The 16,700-nt window shown below is 39.4% G+C and overlaps 1 long non-coding RNA gene across 6 annotated transcripts in view; it reads left to right on the forward strand.

Moving 5' to 3' along the window:
• Positions 1 to 15,915, forward strand: part of LOC140702258 (uncharacterized) — a 132,809-nt gene extending 116,894 nt beyond the window's left edge. For all 6 annotated transcript variants that reach the window (XR_013538695.1, XR_013538696.1, XR_013538697.1 and 3 more), the window contains one exon: positions 1 to 15,915. This exon is cut by the window's left edge and continues 24,985 nt beyond it. This is a non-coding gene — a long non-coding RNA (uncharacterized LOC140702258).
• The last annotated feature ends 785 nt before the right edge of the window (positions 15,916 to 16,700 follow it).

The following is a 16,700-nucleotide window of genomic DNA, read 5'->3' on the forward strand; positions in this document are numbered from 1 at the left end:
AAATATCAAAAAGAACACCACCATAACAGCCAATGAAGAAAAGAAGGGTAAGACAAATAATGAACCTAGGAGCCTGCCCACAGTGGCATATAGTTATGATATATGGTTCCCTGATACCACTGTTTGACATGGGGGGGGGAGAACTCCTCCTTTGTGTTTTTACTTAAAACAATCAATTCCCTCCCCCCCCCTTTAAGAGCTGGCCCAAATCTTTCTGGCACAGGGCTAGGGATACAATCTTTTTGGGACCATTACTTGAGATGCAAAATAGGTATTTGTTCTGCCTTTGTAGATGGGTACCAAGAATTAAAATATATTGCTCTGAAGATGAGGACCTTTTAAGCACTGGCCAGATTGCACCAAATTTCACAGTGTGGACAGGCTGTAAGGCGACTGGGTAGGGTCCTTGACCATATAAGGATCTGCCACAATGGCTTTTATTTAGAGAAAATAAAACCTCAATATTGTAGGAGAAATATTTGGCATGTGTATAGTTTCTTTTGGAATTTTAAAAATATGGACTACTTAAAGCATTTGTTTTTCCAAGAGGAAAAACTTCATAAATGCAACCTCCCCCATCATAAAAGCATAACCAAAAGATGGTAACTCTGAAATGCTTATGCAGCATTTTAATTCACCTTTTAAACTGAGCCTTTTTTCTAGGCTTATTTTAAAATATCATCCTTCATATCTGCTAGAATATCACGGAACCATTATGATGTCTGGGATTTTCTAGGAATGGATTACTTGGTGCACTTTATTTTTAAGATAAAATATTTATTATCAAGAAAGGTCGAATAATTGATCAGGATCAGCCTTATCCTAATTGTGAAACAGTCTCACTAGCTATCTTTATCCTTTTGATGTACTGATACTGCCTTCGTTCTGAGTGTTTTCATTAGAAGTAAGCTCTTGGTGTCTCAGATAGGTAGCAAAACATGAAGGAACACCAGCTCATGAAAATGGGCCATCAACATGGAGAACATTACTATAAGGAAGAGATTCCGGATTCATTCAGATCAGATTTCCCTTGTTCTTGTTATGCAAAAGGTAAAAAGAGCTGATGATCTGGATAAGCCTTTATTTCTATGTCTCAGGTTCCCTTGGGTTATTCTCAGGTCAGCTGCACGCAGTATGTGCAAGATTGTGTTACTTCCATTAATCCTTAGAAGTGAACAGGCTGCTATGCCTGGAGTCCAATTACAGCAAATCCTCTCTCATCTTGTTCTTGTTCACTTGCAACATAATTTTGAATAAATGAGTCCAGTCACTCTCCCCCAACTTTTGGTCAGTCTCCTGAAATTGTGCTGAAAATTTAGAAAAGTTAAATGCTCAAAAATAAGAATCAGAAATCATAAAATGAAAATAAAAAGGCTTGGAGAGAACACCTCTCTCCAAGCCTTTTTGGATGGACTTTTAGGCACAGACTTTTCTTTGTTGGAGAAAAGCTGTGTGTAGAAGTGAAAATACATGAATTTGGCATATTGTTTCACAATAGTCACAGCCTGTATAATTAAAATTGTAAACCGCCCGGAGAGTGCTTGTAGCACTATGGGGCGGTATATAAGTCCAATAAATAAATAAATAAATAAATAAATAAATAAATAAATAAATAAATAAATAAACTCCAGCTCCACATCTGGAATTTTACAATAATTGCCACTATCCTTGACATGAGGGGGTACTGTTACACATATAATTTTAAAAACATGACTGGAATTGTACTGCATAATTTCTGTGGATAGCCACCTTGAATTTTGATACTCGCAGGCTATAAATAATTGAAATAAACAAATACGTTTTGCAGGCCATGAAAAAACACTTGATCCAAAAAGATTCACTATGCATGTTGACTGAAAGTGTGATCAGGTGGCAAAATAGTTCACATTTTGGACTACCCGTGGTACACTCCAGAGTGAGCTATTTTCTGGTGATCAGACAATGTACAGAAGATCACAAACCAGCCTTAACCTGCTCTGTGCCCAAGCTGTACCTTTTGGGTTTAGTGGCAGGGCTACTTTTTTTTGGAACTGGGCTAGAATGATTCCTATTTGCAAAGAAGAGACGCTTTTAGGGAGAGTGCTCTCAGGAAAGCACACCCTGTCAATGCAATCAAACACCCTAAGTTTTACTAGTCTGAGACCACTGCATCAAATGGTGATTTGCTTTTATGAAACCAGTGCTGTCACCTGGTTTGAGAAGGCCCCAGGCAAGGTGCCTTCCAGGGGAACTCAATATTGCTCTGACTCTCATTTCATCCATGTGGCTGGAAGCAGCATCCATGCATTGGAGCAAGCTGGACACAGCAAAGAGCTAGCCAGAGTTGGCAAACTGGGAATGTTTGGAGACAGAGTGCTCACTTGCATTAGTCCCAATGTTTTTCCAGGCAGCATTCTCTTTGGCCTCAGTGACATGAAAGTCTGACTTAAACCTACTTTTCAGATGGTGTAGACAGCGAATCCCCTCTGGTGCATTGCCTCTGCCTACTGGCAGGTTCTCTACATACTTCATCCCACATTTGTGAGACAGTGCTGAAAATGGTTTTCTTCTTTTAAAAAATACATATTTTCTTACAGGGCAGCTAGGAATGCATGCTGTGGAAAACTGTCGTTGGGTGAGATTCTAGCCATCTACTGAGACCCACCCTCTTTCTCTACTTTCTCAGAATGTTTCTAGACCCTAAGTTGCCTAGATGAACTATAGGTTTTAATGAAACGAAAGCAATGTAAAGTACTTATCTGAGCTGAAGAGACAGCTTTCAGCCATATGGTCTGATTCTAATAGTGTACCACCACAGGAATCTGCATTTAGAGACCAATGGCATAGACAGAGCTTTTGTATCACCATTCACATCTTCTAACTGCTTATGTGGTTTATTTCATAGATGCAATTGAGTGATGAGCATGTAGCATATATGAAGCAGACTTAACAGATTTCCACTGGAGTTACTTTAAGACAATCCATTATATAGAGAAAATCCAAACTTATTTTTGGATCTCAGTAATTTATTATTATATTTCATTTTTTCTTTCACTTTGTTTTTGTTACACACTCTCAAGTCTGAACGAGCTTATAGTGACCCTAACAGAGCTTTCAAGGTAAGTGAGAGATTTAAGGAGTAGTTTTACCAGTTCCACTCCCCCAGTGAGTTTCCATGGCTGAGCAGGGATTCAAACCCTGGTCTCCAGAGTCCTAGTCTGTTACTCTATCCACTACACCACTGGTTCTTAACCTTGGGTTACTCAGGAATTTTGGACTGCAACTCCCAGAAGCCTTCACCACCAACTGTGCTGGCTGGGGTTTCTGGGAGTTGCAGTTCAAAAACATCCGAGTAACAAAGGTTAAGAACCACTGCACTATACCACACAGGCTATCTCTTTGACCTAAGGCACTTTTCCTTCTTGCAGTGCTCCATGACACTTCAAAACTATCTTTGGGAGTTGGAGATCAGTCTTGTGGTTCTGCCAGATTTTGTAATTTTACTTATAAAAATCCACCACTGGATCCTGCCCCCAATTTTTGTCTTGGAAAAGCTTACCAAAATTGATTAATTGATCTACCAGATGACAAGTGATTCAGTTGTCAAGTTGACTAATGATTTTGAGAAATCTAACAAATATCTCATTTATAGATGAAACAAAATTTCTCAATACATCAAAAGAACCTGTTGAGGACTTGTCAACCCCCACAGGGATTCAAAATAATAGGTCTTTTTCTTTGGGGTTTTCACATTTTCTGCAAGTGAAGATAAGCATGCAAATATACACAGCAAACACAACGAGATGCGTGTTTGATCAGTGATGCAAATAACCATATAACGATTCTATTTTGAAATCTCCATGCAGCAAGTCATTAGCTATAATAGTGTAGCACAACTGTGCAATGTGGACAAAAACAGTCTTCAACATGTGTAAATTCTCCTCCAACAAAAAAAACCCTCACCTTGTGGTTAAGAATTTTTTTCCTAACCTTTCTTATTCAGCATGAGAACAAGATAATTTACATTACGGGGTCGGACAATTACAGATCTAAATATGCTCTCTCTCAGCTGCCATAACAGTTGTCCACAATCACCCAGCTGTATTCCTAGCTGAACCACATTGTCATTATGTACATTATACAGAATTTGTTTCCAAGTACACAACCAGCAGAACACCACAGCATATTATAGTTGTCTCATTCATATAGCCCTCTAAAATAACTATTAGGAAATATATTTGCTCTATTCATGTTACACAAATTTAAAACCCATAAGGAACACAAGATGAGGAACATATTTTATAAACAAAATTTATTCTTTATTAGAATAAGTGGAAAAAGTGTTAAGTCTTTCAAAAGACTGAGTAATAGTAATATACTTTAAAAAATCCCAACATCAGAAATGACTCACTGAAAAATCACTGCAGACTATCAAAACACTTACTAAATAGAAAGAAAGGGAGCACCTTACAACAACATAAAAACAAAACAAAACCTAGATACAATTTACCATACATAATAAAAAGAAAATTCTGAGCAACAGGAATAGTAGGAACAAAAACAGCATAATTTGAAGGAAAGAATAAATGAAAAGTTGAACAAAATGAAAAAAAGAGAAATATTGGTAATGAACTAATTGCTGACAAACTATCCACAGTTTTAATACTCTCACACAGTGTGTGTCTAAAATCCAAAAATATTTTTTGGATTCTTTGAAAAAGTTTGTTTATTTATTTATGTAAGTTACTGCAGTATGTTAAAAAAAGAAAAAGAAAAAAAATCTGCACAGTGTTCCAGCAGCATCTGCTTCATTGATTGTTCAGGGTTAGCCTACATAGCATTCTGGTCTCATCTTTATTCCAGGAGATCTTAACATGTCTAGCAGATGCTAAGCTATTCTACCATGGAGGCAGAGTCTGAGTGAAGAAGACAGCCATGTTACCAAGAAACATTTTTCAGAATAATTGCATAATCATATACTCAAGTGAAACATCTCCCTGTATTGCAATGCTCTGCCCGCCGATACCTCAGTTCCGAATATCTGCCACTGTAATGGCTCTGAAAAATTGAATGCCAAAAGATGTCGTGATGGATAGTGGGGAGGTTGGGTGGGATGTGTGGATTCTGCTAATATCTCCAGATGATTGATATGTAGCAGCCTCTCTGAGCTGGACCACCTGCCGTGGATCTTGTGAATGCCACAATGTGTGCCCCATCCTATCATATTGGCATCAGTTGTAACTTGCACACTCAATTGGAGGGGCTTGAAAGGCTGACCAATCAGTAGATGAGGTGGGAAAGCCCACCATCTTAGCTGACGAGCCAACTCTGGAGTGACTTTAAGGCGCTTGGCAGGGTTTTCCAGCTAAGGATTGAACTGGGAGAGGTACCATGCCTGCAATGAGCACATCTTCAGTCGCACATGTGGAAGTGCAGACGTGGTGGAAGCCATCAGACCCAGGAGATGTTGAGCATGGTGTGCTGTTACTCTGGCTCTGGGCCGAAAAGGACGGATAGCACGATGTAATTTCTGGATCCTTTCAGCTGGGAGGAAGATTCTGGCTCTGTTGGAGTCCAGAACTGCGCCAATATAATTTATGAGATGGTATAAGATGGGATTTTGTTATATTGACCTGAAGTCCTAGATCTGCCAGTGTTTGCAGCGTGAAAGTTGTGTCCTTCTGTGCTTTGGCATAGGAGCCAGTGATGATCAACCAGTCGTCTGTATATGGGGAAACCATGTTGAGACAAAGATAGGCAGCTACTGGAGCTAGGCACTTCATGAAAGTCCTTGGGGCGGTGGCAAGGCCGAATGAGAGGACGCAGAATTGGTACACTGATTCCATGTACATAAATCTGAGATACTTGTGGTGACACTCGTGGATGGTAATGTGAAAGTAAGTGTCCTGCAAGTCTATCACGACGAACCAATTGCCTGGAGCAAGAAGAGGCACGATGGACTCTAATGTGACCATACGGAACTTTCGGTAACGCAGGTAAGTGTTGAGGTACCTGAGATCCAAGATAGGCTGTAGACCTCCATCTTTCTTGGGGATCATGAAATATCGGGAGTAGAAGTTGTCTAGTGCTTCCTGAGAAGTAACACGTTGAATGGCGTGCTTCTGAAGAAGGACACTTCTTCCTCTGGAGCAGATGAGTAAGAAGTGGTCCAGAGATGACTGATCGGAGGAAGATCTAAGAATTCTTAGCAGGTAACCAAAATGTATGATGGTGAGCACCTACGTGTCTGTGATTATGTTGGTCCACTTGTTGAAAAATGGGGCTAACCCATTTTTGGACAGGTGAATCAGTAGAGGACAGTTGAAGATATTGTTTGCCTTTCTTGGCAGGGCGATGGAAATTTTGGCAATGCTGATTAGACGGTTGAGGACGAAAAAACGTGGCAGTAGAAGATGAAGGTTGATTTGGTCTATCCTGAGGAGGTTTGTAGGAACAGTAAGGTTGTTGATAAGGTTGATATGATTGATGAAATCATTGTTGTGTGTATGGTTTATGCCATTGCTGTCCCTGGTACCTAGGCTGCTCGACAGAGCAAGACCACACTTTCTAATTTTGTGCAGGTTTTCCAGCACCTCTTCGGTCTTCTCATTGAACAGGCCAGAACCATTGAAGGGAAACTCTTCAATCCATGCTCTAGCATCATCGTTGATGCCTGCTGAACACAGACAGGCATGTCTGCAGAGGGCAATGGGTGATTTCATCGCCTTGGATGCTGCATCTGCAGTATGTCTCAATGCCAGGCGTTGTCATTTGGTGAGTGTTGTTGCCTCCAGATGCATGGTGAGGGCTGTGATTCTAGTTTCTTCAAGGGGTGACTGAAGAATGGGTAAAATCTTATTCTATAGCTGCCTTTGATAGGTGCCCATGGCTGCTTGGTAATTGGAGACTCTCATAATGAAGGACGCAAGTGAATACAGGCAACGGTTAAGTACATCCAACTTGTGACACTCTCTGTTAGTAGGGGTCACATTAGATTGATTTCTCACTCTTGATTGGGTCGATTGGACAATGATCAAGTTAGGACCTGGGTGCTTGGTTAGGAAAGAAGTATCATCAACGATAATGATTCTCAATACTCCTTGAAATTTGGAGGGATGTCGGTGGTTGAGTCCATGATTCCTTTATTAAATCTAGCATTGATCAAATAAATGCTAAACTTAAAGGTGTCGATCTCTCTTGATTTATATCTAAATCATGTTTGGTGGGTGGAAGTTGATTAATGTCCAATTCCAAGGATTTAGTAATTTGTAGTATCATTTGTGAATATGATGTGAAATCCTATGATGGAGATGGGGGGTGTATGCCAGCCGCATCTGAATCTGGTATTGGCAGATTAGATTGTGATTCTGCTGATGCCTCAGACTGTTGATCCAAATCAGATACTGATGATACTGATGAGCCTCTAGAGCGTCCTTCAATAGAGAGAGTGGGTGATGCTGAACGTCCACGTTCTCTTGATGCGGAAGCAGAGACTCTTTGTATCAGTGCTGGAACTATATCAAACCGGCATGGGGTTTGATGTTGGTATCAAAAGTATGAATTTTACCCCATATGATTTAGATGGCCGAGTTTGACCTGATATCTAAGATCAGGACAACCTTGACAACTTTGTGTTGGAGATCGCTTCTCATTATGGGCGGGAAGCTGTTCTTGTTGAATATATCACTTTGGGGCATGCTTTGCAGCTACCAGCTCAACCTCGAGTGAGAGAGAAGGAGAAGATCCAGAGGAGGCATAGACATAGTGAATCCTCTTGGATCGAACATACTCCCTGGTACCGAATACGGAGTCAAATTCGTACTCTTGATAACAACATCGAACCCCCTGCCAGTTTGATTCCATATAAAGAGCCTCTTCGTACTCTGCAACAGCGTGATGCCGAGAATGGCCTGGGAGCACTATTACCTCCTGATGTCAAGCCTGATGTCAGTCTGGGGATAGATGCTTAGCAAGGTGTTTCCGAGCAGACATCTCTGACTCCAACACCTGAGCCACTGTTGCCCGCCTGATCGATATAGGGATAGAATGGGCCAAGGCCTGGCTGGAAATGATCTCAGCCTCTGACTGCCCATGGCTGGGAGACAGGCTTGGAATCGCTCTCAAAGCCTGCTGTTGAGACTGCGCTGGGAAGTTGTCTCCATCAGACAGCAATTCAGGGTCACGGAGCTCCCTAGATGACTCTTCCAGAATAGGAGAGGGTAACGTTATCCTCACACATAATGAATCAATTTGTGTAGTTTAGATTTCTTTTGTTTTGACACCTCCTTCTTCTGCTTCGGGTTCCCCTTAGAGGTGCCTTTGGTAACGATGTCGATGGAGCCTTCGGTATCGATGTCAATCCTGACGTCGAAGACTTTCAAGACTTAGTCACCTAAGATGAAGCCTTGGAAGAAGGAGTAGCTAGTGTTGAGGAAGCGACCGGATTGATACGAGGTGTAGGGGGAGTGGTCGACACAGCTGGTTCCATCTCTGTCGATCCAGAAGGTGTTAAGGACATTTGCCAGAGAAAAGACCGGAGTCTCTGCAGCAGAAGCTTTAGGGCAGGTTTTGTCAGCTTCTTACACTCATGGCAAGAATTAGGCTGATGTGTCTCTCCTAAACAAAATAGGCAACAGTCGTGGCCATCCATGAAAGGGATCTTATTTGCACACGACACACATCTTTTAAACGGGCCTGAAGAGGAAATAAAATTTGGCAGGAACTACAGAATGACAACAACAGGGTGAAAACTCACGGGAGACATAGTGGTCAAGGTCCAAGATCAAGCTGAAATACTAGTCCAATAATAATCAAGTGTAAATTAAATCTGAATAAAAATCAGAATGATAAACAGATCAAGGATCAAGCCAAGTAATCAAGCACAAATTGAATTGGAAAACAGGATCAGAAAGATAAACAGTCCATATCGATAAGCCAGATAATCTTTGTAGTCGGGAAAAAACAATCCGAGTCAAACCAGAGATTTTAAACAGAAGCAGCTCTAAGCGATTCAAAGAAGTCCTATTGCAGCAGCGGCAAAAAGGAACTGAGGTCCTGCGAAGAGTCCTGCACAGGTGCAGTTTAACCCATTTGTGTGCATTCATAGAGACCACAAAGAAAAGCTAACACTTTTCAAACCAATAGGCTTTCTGAGTGTTCAGAAAGAAATGCAAGAAGTGCTCAGGGTGAAGTCAATGCAGTACCACTGGATAAAACTGATCAGAGGAGAGATCAAGGTGTGTGTGTTAGAATGAAGACAAATACTAAGAGTAGGCAAGTCCTGAGCAATTCTATACAAGGAACAAGATCATCACCTTTTATCTATTGTATTGAGTTTTAATTATTGTAAGCCGCCCAGAGACCTCTGGGTAGAGTGGGCGGCATATAAATTAAATAAATAAATAAATAAATAAATAAATAAATAAATAAATCTACCAACCATAGTTTAACTTTCGTGCTGCAATGCAAGGAATAGTCATTGTTCTGGATTCCTATAGTAAATATCCTTACATATTCACAACTACAGACAAGCAACTGGTTCCGTAATTGTTACTGAAGATTCAGGAAAAAAGATGATACAACCTTATGTAATAGCCACTTAGCCTTTTGAACAACAGCTGGCACCATATAAAACAGCAGTATTTTGAAAGGGAATTTATTAGACAAAAAGGAACGAGATAAATAAGACAAGTAAAATTGTGCCTACATTGCCCATTTATCCCACAATTTTGCATCAGACTAGGCACAGAAGAATTTGAATTAAAACCCATTGACTATATAACATAAAGCTGTATGCAGGAAAATCAACTGTGAAATTGTCTCTTTAGAGCAGGGAATTGTCTCTCTTTTGTACAGCAAGTAGAAGTGGTTCATATTTGTTCCAAATGAACTGACATTGCATTTGTCCACTTTCTGCCCAGTGTGATTGCCTGATCCAGTGCAAAGGGGCACTGGTAGGGGTGTTAGTTCTCTTCAACCCAGTACCCCTCATTTCCACTATTTCTTTAAAAGTTTCAACTCAGTGTTGCAACACATTTTCACTAGGAGAATGCTTTTTTAAAAAAGAGATAGGTGGAAATTGACAATTAGAACCTTGTTAGCACCTTAAGGCAGCTTCTGTGTTGGAGCTCCATGACAACAAGCTCTCTGCTTCTGCCCCTGGTGACTCCAGCAAATTGTAGATTGGACCGCTGCAGCAATACCACCTGTGGATGCCCGATTTCCATGAGTGTGAATTGCAGCAGATCAAACCACAGTATCCCCTCTGTGTAGTTGCACCCTAAGTTAATCATAACTAAGGTATGCTTCTCTTCCTTGCTGTTTCAACCAAACAGCTTTAAAAGAGGATGGGGTGTGGGAGAAAGATACCTTACACATTTCTAACTATTGGAAAAGAGCTCTCAATAAACAGTAATGCTCAAATAGACAAAAAACTCTTACTCAGTATCTCTTTCTTACAAAGAACATTGTGAAGCCATCTTATGTATCTGCCTAAGCTATCCACCTACCTATCCACCTAACTATCCACCTATCCACCTATCCACCCACCCATCCATCTATCTGTCTGTCTGTCTGTCTGTCTGTCTATCTATCTATCCACCTATCCACCTATCCATCTGTCTAAGCAACACCAAAACACATTCAAACCTATATAAACTATACAAATGATATAAATTAGGAGTAATATTACCAGATCCAGCCTGTGGTGCTTTGTATGAGAAGACTGTATTATTTGTTGCCAACTGGGAAAAATGTATGTGTATGAAATGATGAATAATTTTGCAAGGAGCAAAGAATATGAACTGGTGTTTAAAATTAATTAATTAATTAATTAAAATATTTTTACCCCATCTTTCTCCTTAAAAAGGACTCAAGAGAGCTTACATCATTGAAAGACAATATTTAAAGCTGAAAACAATGAGTATTTAATCTTCATATTAATAAAGTTTAAATGAAAATATAATAACTCCTCCCTTAGAAAAAATACCATTGATAAAACAGTGTAATATTTCAAACTGTGTGTTTAAACATGTCATGTAGAAATACATATCCTCTAATAAGAAAATTTATTTCATTACCACATTTCCATTCTGCCTTTCTTTTAGAGACTTCAATGTCACATTAGCAATTCTTTTGGCACTCTCATTTTTTTCTCACAACACCCTTGTGAAGAGTGTAAAACCGAAAAAGTATGACTGGCCCAAAATTTCTTAGTCAGCCCCATGGCTGTGCACTGCTCAGAAGCTGGAATTTTCTAGTTCTAGGCCAGTACTTTTAACTGCTGTATCAGTAAACTTTCCAGGAATGCTGTAACTGCAGCATCATATTCACTGCACAAAATAAATCATTTGCAAGAAGGATAACATAAGAGATATGCAAAGGTGGCAACCAAGTCAATCACTGAGATTGCACACTGCTCTTAACTGAAAAAAATAGCTGTAATTTTTCTCTCCCTTTTGCCTACTCTGTTGAATGTCCAGACTGGTGTAATCTTCTCAGTTTAAAAAAAAAAAGGAAAAGAAAATCAAAAGTCCCAGTCTTAATTGATCATTTTGGCGCATAATGACTACGGCTGAACAGCATCACATGAATGTACAAGAACAGGCTCAGTTATTCAAGAGCAAGCCAGATACACCGCACATTTGGGCTAAAGCCCAGACTGAAAAACAATGGTTACAGAATAGCACCATCTAAAGGCCTTGAGCTATAAGTGCAGGACTTTAATCAAATAATGGAGAGAGCCGTTATCTATCAACTGAGCTGATCCAGGACTGGAATCCCATGAATGTTTCAATATTTTGCAGGCACACTGGAAAAAATGCTTTAAAAAGTCTTCCCACAGCCTTTATTGGGGAGGAGGGGAGGGAAAACTGTGAGAAATAACACATCTCTCACTTCCTCTCAAGTACATTCCGAACATAAATGAATCTTTCCAAACTAACTCATCAATGAGCTGTGGCTCATTTCCACAGAGAACAATCTCTGAGAAGCAACTATCTTGCTTAACAAGAGGAATTGGGTGCAATGAACTTGTCTATGTCACTGTATCACAGTCATAAAACGATACAATATACGTGATTTCTGAAACATGATAGTTCCTTCTCTGTGAGTCATACTTTCTTCCTCAGTCATGCTGGCATGCAACAGCAACCAGAATAGATTTCCATAACAATAGCTGGTGCAATGTAATAACAGGAAAGAATGTGTTCCATAAAGTGGACATTCGTTGTGATTTGCAGAGCATGTTTTTCTATTTGAAGTCTGGCCAGTCAAAGTCCAGTTTAAGGATAAAGAAGTACAAGGAAGGACAGCGGGAGCTAGAGCAGTGGTTTCCATACTTGAGTCCCTGAAAGTTCTTGGACTAAAACTCTCAGAAACTTTCGCCACCAATTATGCTGGCCACGATTTCTGGGAATTGTAGTCCAAGAACATATGGGGACCCCTGGCTGGCAAGGATAAAGGGAATCATAAAAACAGTGTTCACATTTTTCCGGCTGTCTACTGCACACCCAGGCATATGATAAAGTGCCTAACTGAGTATGAGACAAACAACTGGAATGATCATACACACCAATTACGCAATTTCCAGTTTATGTTATACAACTGCAATAGGATTCTCACCATTGTATTTTTATTTAAATCACAGTAATTATTTTCAAGGTGTTTGGCTGGATAGCTCAGCGAGTTAGGTATAAGGCTGTGGAGCCAGAGCTTGGGAGTCTGATTTCCCACTATGCCTCCTAGGACAACAATGTGACCTCAGACAAGCTGCAGAGTCCCAGGGCAACTCTGGAAAAAGGGAATAGTAAATCACTTTTTGAATACTACCTTTAAAACTCTGAAAAGGGTTCCCCATAACTCAGAAACAGCTTGATGGTGTGCAATTATTATTATTATTATTATTATTATTATTATTATTATTATTATTATTATTATTATTATTATTATTATTATTATTATTATTATTATTATTTCCAAATTGACATCTGAAATATTGCTGAGAAAGCCTTTGACAAATCCATCAATCCAATATTGCAAGCTGATAGAATTGTTGGTAAACAAAAGTCTTGACTGAAGATAGGCTCATATAATTGGCAGCCTGTTGTGGCAAACAAAAGCTAGAGTAAAAGCTGAAAATCAGATGATAGTCTGAGCAGAACTGTGTAATAAAAGTCAGAATATAACTAGACTGGAATAGTTTCCTTAAGGTGAAGATAATGATATAATAATATGCAACAAAACATAGAATTGGCTTTGAGAATGCACATTGTAGAATATTATATATATGCTTCTTCCACAGTAAGGCATGGGATTGCAAACTTTAACATCAGTTACTATCAAAAATATAAAAGCATGTGAAATGTGGTAAGTAGGATGCAAAGAATTTCTTGAATTGAGAGGGTGACCAACAAAGACAACTTGGTAAAAATCAAGAAATCATTAAACATACAAAATGGAAAAAGCTACAATACTTCATTCAAATAAATTAGAAACAAAAAGTACATTGTTACAATGTACAACTGGTCATTCAATGTAAATTAAGTAGGAAAAAATGCAAGAAGGAGAACTTATTGGCTTGGCAGCTTTAGAAACTAGTTTGTGGATAGCACAACATCAATCTTTATAGGTGCCACATCAGAGATCAATATAGCCATGAAGATGTCAAGCCACTAGTAGGAGAGGAACATGAAACTATTTCCGTTAGCAAATACAAACGTTTTGCAAATTCACAGTTTCTTTTGTTACCTTTTGGGGGACACATGTTTACATTTTTGGCAATACTAAAATGGCAACTCTAACACACCAATAACTCTTTGTTCAGATAAATGTCTTGTCACTTAAATATATAAACCATAGCCAACTCAGATCTTTCCATTTCAGGCACCTGTGCATTCCAGTTAATACTATAGGGTCTAGCCTATAGCATTTACGTAGAGAAGAACGTCCAAGAATACACAGGAACATTTAAAACTTTTGAAGCACAGCATATAACACTGTTGGGAGCAAGCTATTATTACATTGAGTCAGGCCACCACTTGTCCATCTAGTCCTGTATGGTCAACAGGCAACAGTATTTAAAGGTTTCAGGCAGACTTTTTTCCAGCTCAGCCTGACGAGACCAGGAATTCAATGGGATCCTATGCATGCAAAGCATGTGCTCTGTGAGCAGTCCCTCTTCTGCCACCAAGAACAAGTGTCCTCCCTTACCTACAAACAAATTTGAAAAACTCAGGGGGAAATTTAAAAACAAAGCCATTTTACTAGAGTGTTCAATGTCTATCCTGAGGCAAGAAACAGAAGCTACTGCCCAAGGCATTTCCCAGTTGCAAAGGTGACATGAGCTGATCAAGAGAAGGCAAGCATCATAGCCTTTCTTGTTACTTTACTATCAAATGACCAGGAGCTTTCACAAGGCATGTTCTTTCAATAACAGAAGGCATGAAAGTTGAGGAAATGTAAATTGACAATTGAACTGGAAGAACAACTTTACAGAGCAAAGGGCAGTTGTGTAGAGATAATCTAGAACAGTGTCTGAAAGCATCTCTTTCATAGTGAAGGAATCTGAAGAGCAGAAATATTAAGGAGAGAACAATGCTCCATCTCATCCCTTATGTCCAGGAAATATAAACACATTTGGGAAGATTAAAAGAAGTGAGATGTTAATAGCCATTCCTGGAAACAACTACTATGTAATTTTCCTATAGATTATTAACCAAAGGGAAAGGAAGCACTTTTATTACTCAAGCTTTTATGAGCTGCTTTTCTGAAATATAATGAAGGCAACATATACTGGAGAAAGATCATTGAAACAAATTAAATGCCAGCACCAATAAGCTCCAGCCTCTCTTACCACCACCCCCCATTGTGGGATTCTTTACACATTTACATAAGCTACAGAACAAAGGCCCAGTAAAGGTGTTGATGTGGTTTAAATTGGTCATAAAATATAGCTTGGGACCCTGGTATTTTAAGGGCCAGTATTATTCATATACAGTATATACCCTATATGCTCATTTCAACATAAGTTGTTCTGTTCTCAGAGCCAGTGTCACCAGGTGCTCACTGGAAGCAGAGCCTTCTCAGAAATAACACCATATTTGCTGAATACTCCTGATAGAGATATAGCAAAACTTCTACTCCTCTAGACAATCAACTAAAGCATGCCTCTTTCAAAAAATGTTTGCTTCATATTGTTCAGTAGTTTTTCAGCTCATCGACAAGGTCCAAGCATCTTTTGAATCCTGAAATATTCGTTGCAGCATACACTCTGAGAGTTGGTGGTTCAAAGGTTGCAACCCAATAACCATGAGAGGAAAAACTGAGGCTATATTTCTAAACCAAGCTTAAGGATATTTCTGGAAAATTATTCCCCTGTGACTGTGTACCTGATTTCCAGGAAATGTGTTGGAGCCAATCAGCAAGGCAATTTTAGAGCAGAACAAACTATATCTGCTGGCCCAACATTCTGACCCTCTCTCTCCAGTGAAACAGAGAGATATTCATGCATCTTAATTTCTATTCTAGGTAAATACAAGATATTAGCTTCACTCTTTGATTCCTTTTTATTTTTTTAAACCTTAATTAGAACTAATCCAGTTAAATACAAAGAGATTTTCTTCCCCTAAATATAGGTCAGCCGGACTGGTAAAAATCTGTGCCTGCATCTCTAAGCAAACCACAGATACTAAGGAAGGAGGAGATGCCATTTAAACTTCTTTCTTAAAGAGGCAAATACTGCATACTACAAGGTTTTACTCATCAATATGACTCCAGAGGGATTGAATGTCATATAGCATTGCAAAAATTCCTAACAATTTATTAGAATCACACCACAAATTATTGTGCATAGTTGAAGGATGTATCTTATTTTCTCTTCAATCAGCATAGTTATTAAATTGATACCACTAGTCACAGAAGTCATCCCTTATGGACTCTCATCTATTGGCTGTTATTTGATTTGCTAATATGTCCGTATGTACCAGAGGCCACAGTCTATTTTATTTGTCAATTGATAACTGACATTATTTTGAGTCAATTTCCAGACTGTTGTCAATTATAGTTGGGCTACCATCCAGCAGAAGGCAGGAAAAGTTTCTTCCCTGTATACAAAAAAATAGGCTTAGCAATTATTTTTTGTCGATAACAATATTATTCTTAATTGCTTTCTAATCTTATTTAATCTAATTTTTCTTCTAGAAAAAAATCCAACACAAAGAAACACAAATATTCTTCCTTGCTAGAGGTTGGGAATTCAATTCCCCACTTTGCATCCCAGGAGAACAGCCAGTCTGTGCTGTCTTTGGTAAGCTGCACAGTCGCAGGATGCTTCTAGAAAAAGGGAATGCTAAATCATTTCTGAGTAGAGATGGGCATGAATCAGCAAAATGGTGATTCTTCTCAGTTAGTTGTTCATCGAGGTGTCTGGCAGTTAAGTTGACTTCTCCCATGAGTTACAGAGGTTGCAGAGAGATAGATTTCTCCCCATTGGTTACTGAGGTGGTTGGCAGCCAGGTTGACTTCTTTCCCTGAGTTACACAGACTGCAGAGAAGAAATCCCACCCCCAGGTTACACAGGTTGCAGACACATAGATTTGTTCCCCTGGGTGGCTGGTGGGCAGGTAAATTTCTTCCCCTGGGTTACAAAAGTTGCAGAGACATAGGTTTGTTCCCCTGGGTTACAGAAGTGGCTGGCAGTCTAATATGTTTCTTCCCCTGAGGTA

The sequence above is a fragment of the Pogona vitticeps genome, chromosome 11 (assembly GCF_051106095.1).
Source record: "Pogona vitticeps strain Pit_001003342236 chromosome 11, PviZW2.1, whole genome shotgun sequence".
Lineage (NCBI taxonomy): Eukaryota > Metazoa > Chordata > Lepidosauria > Squamata > Agamidae > Pogona > Pogona vitticeps.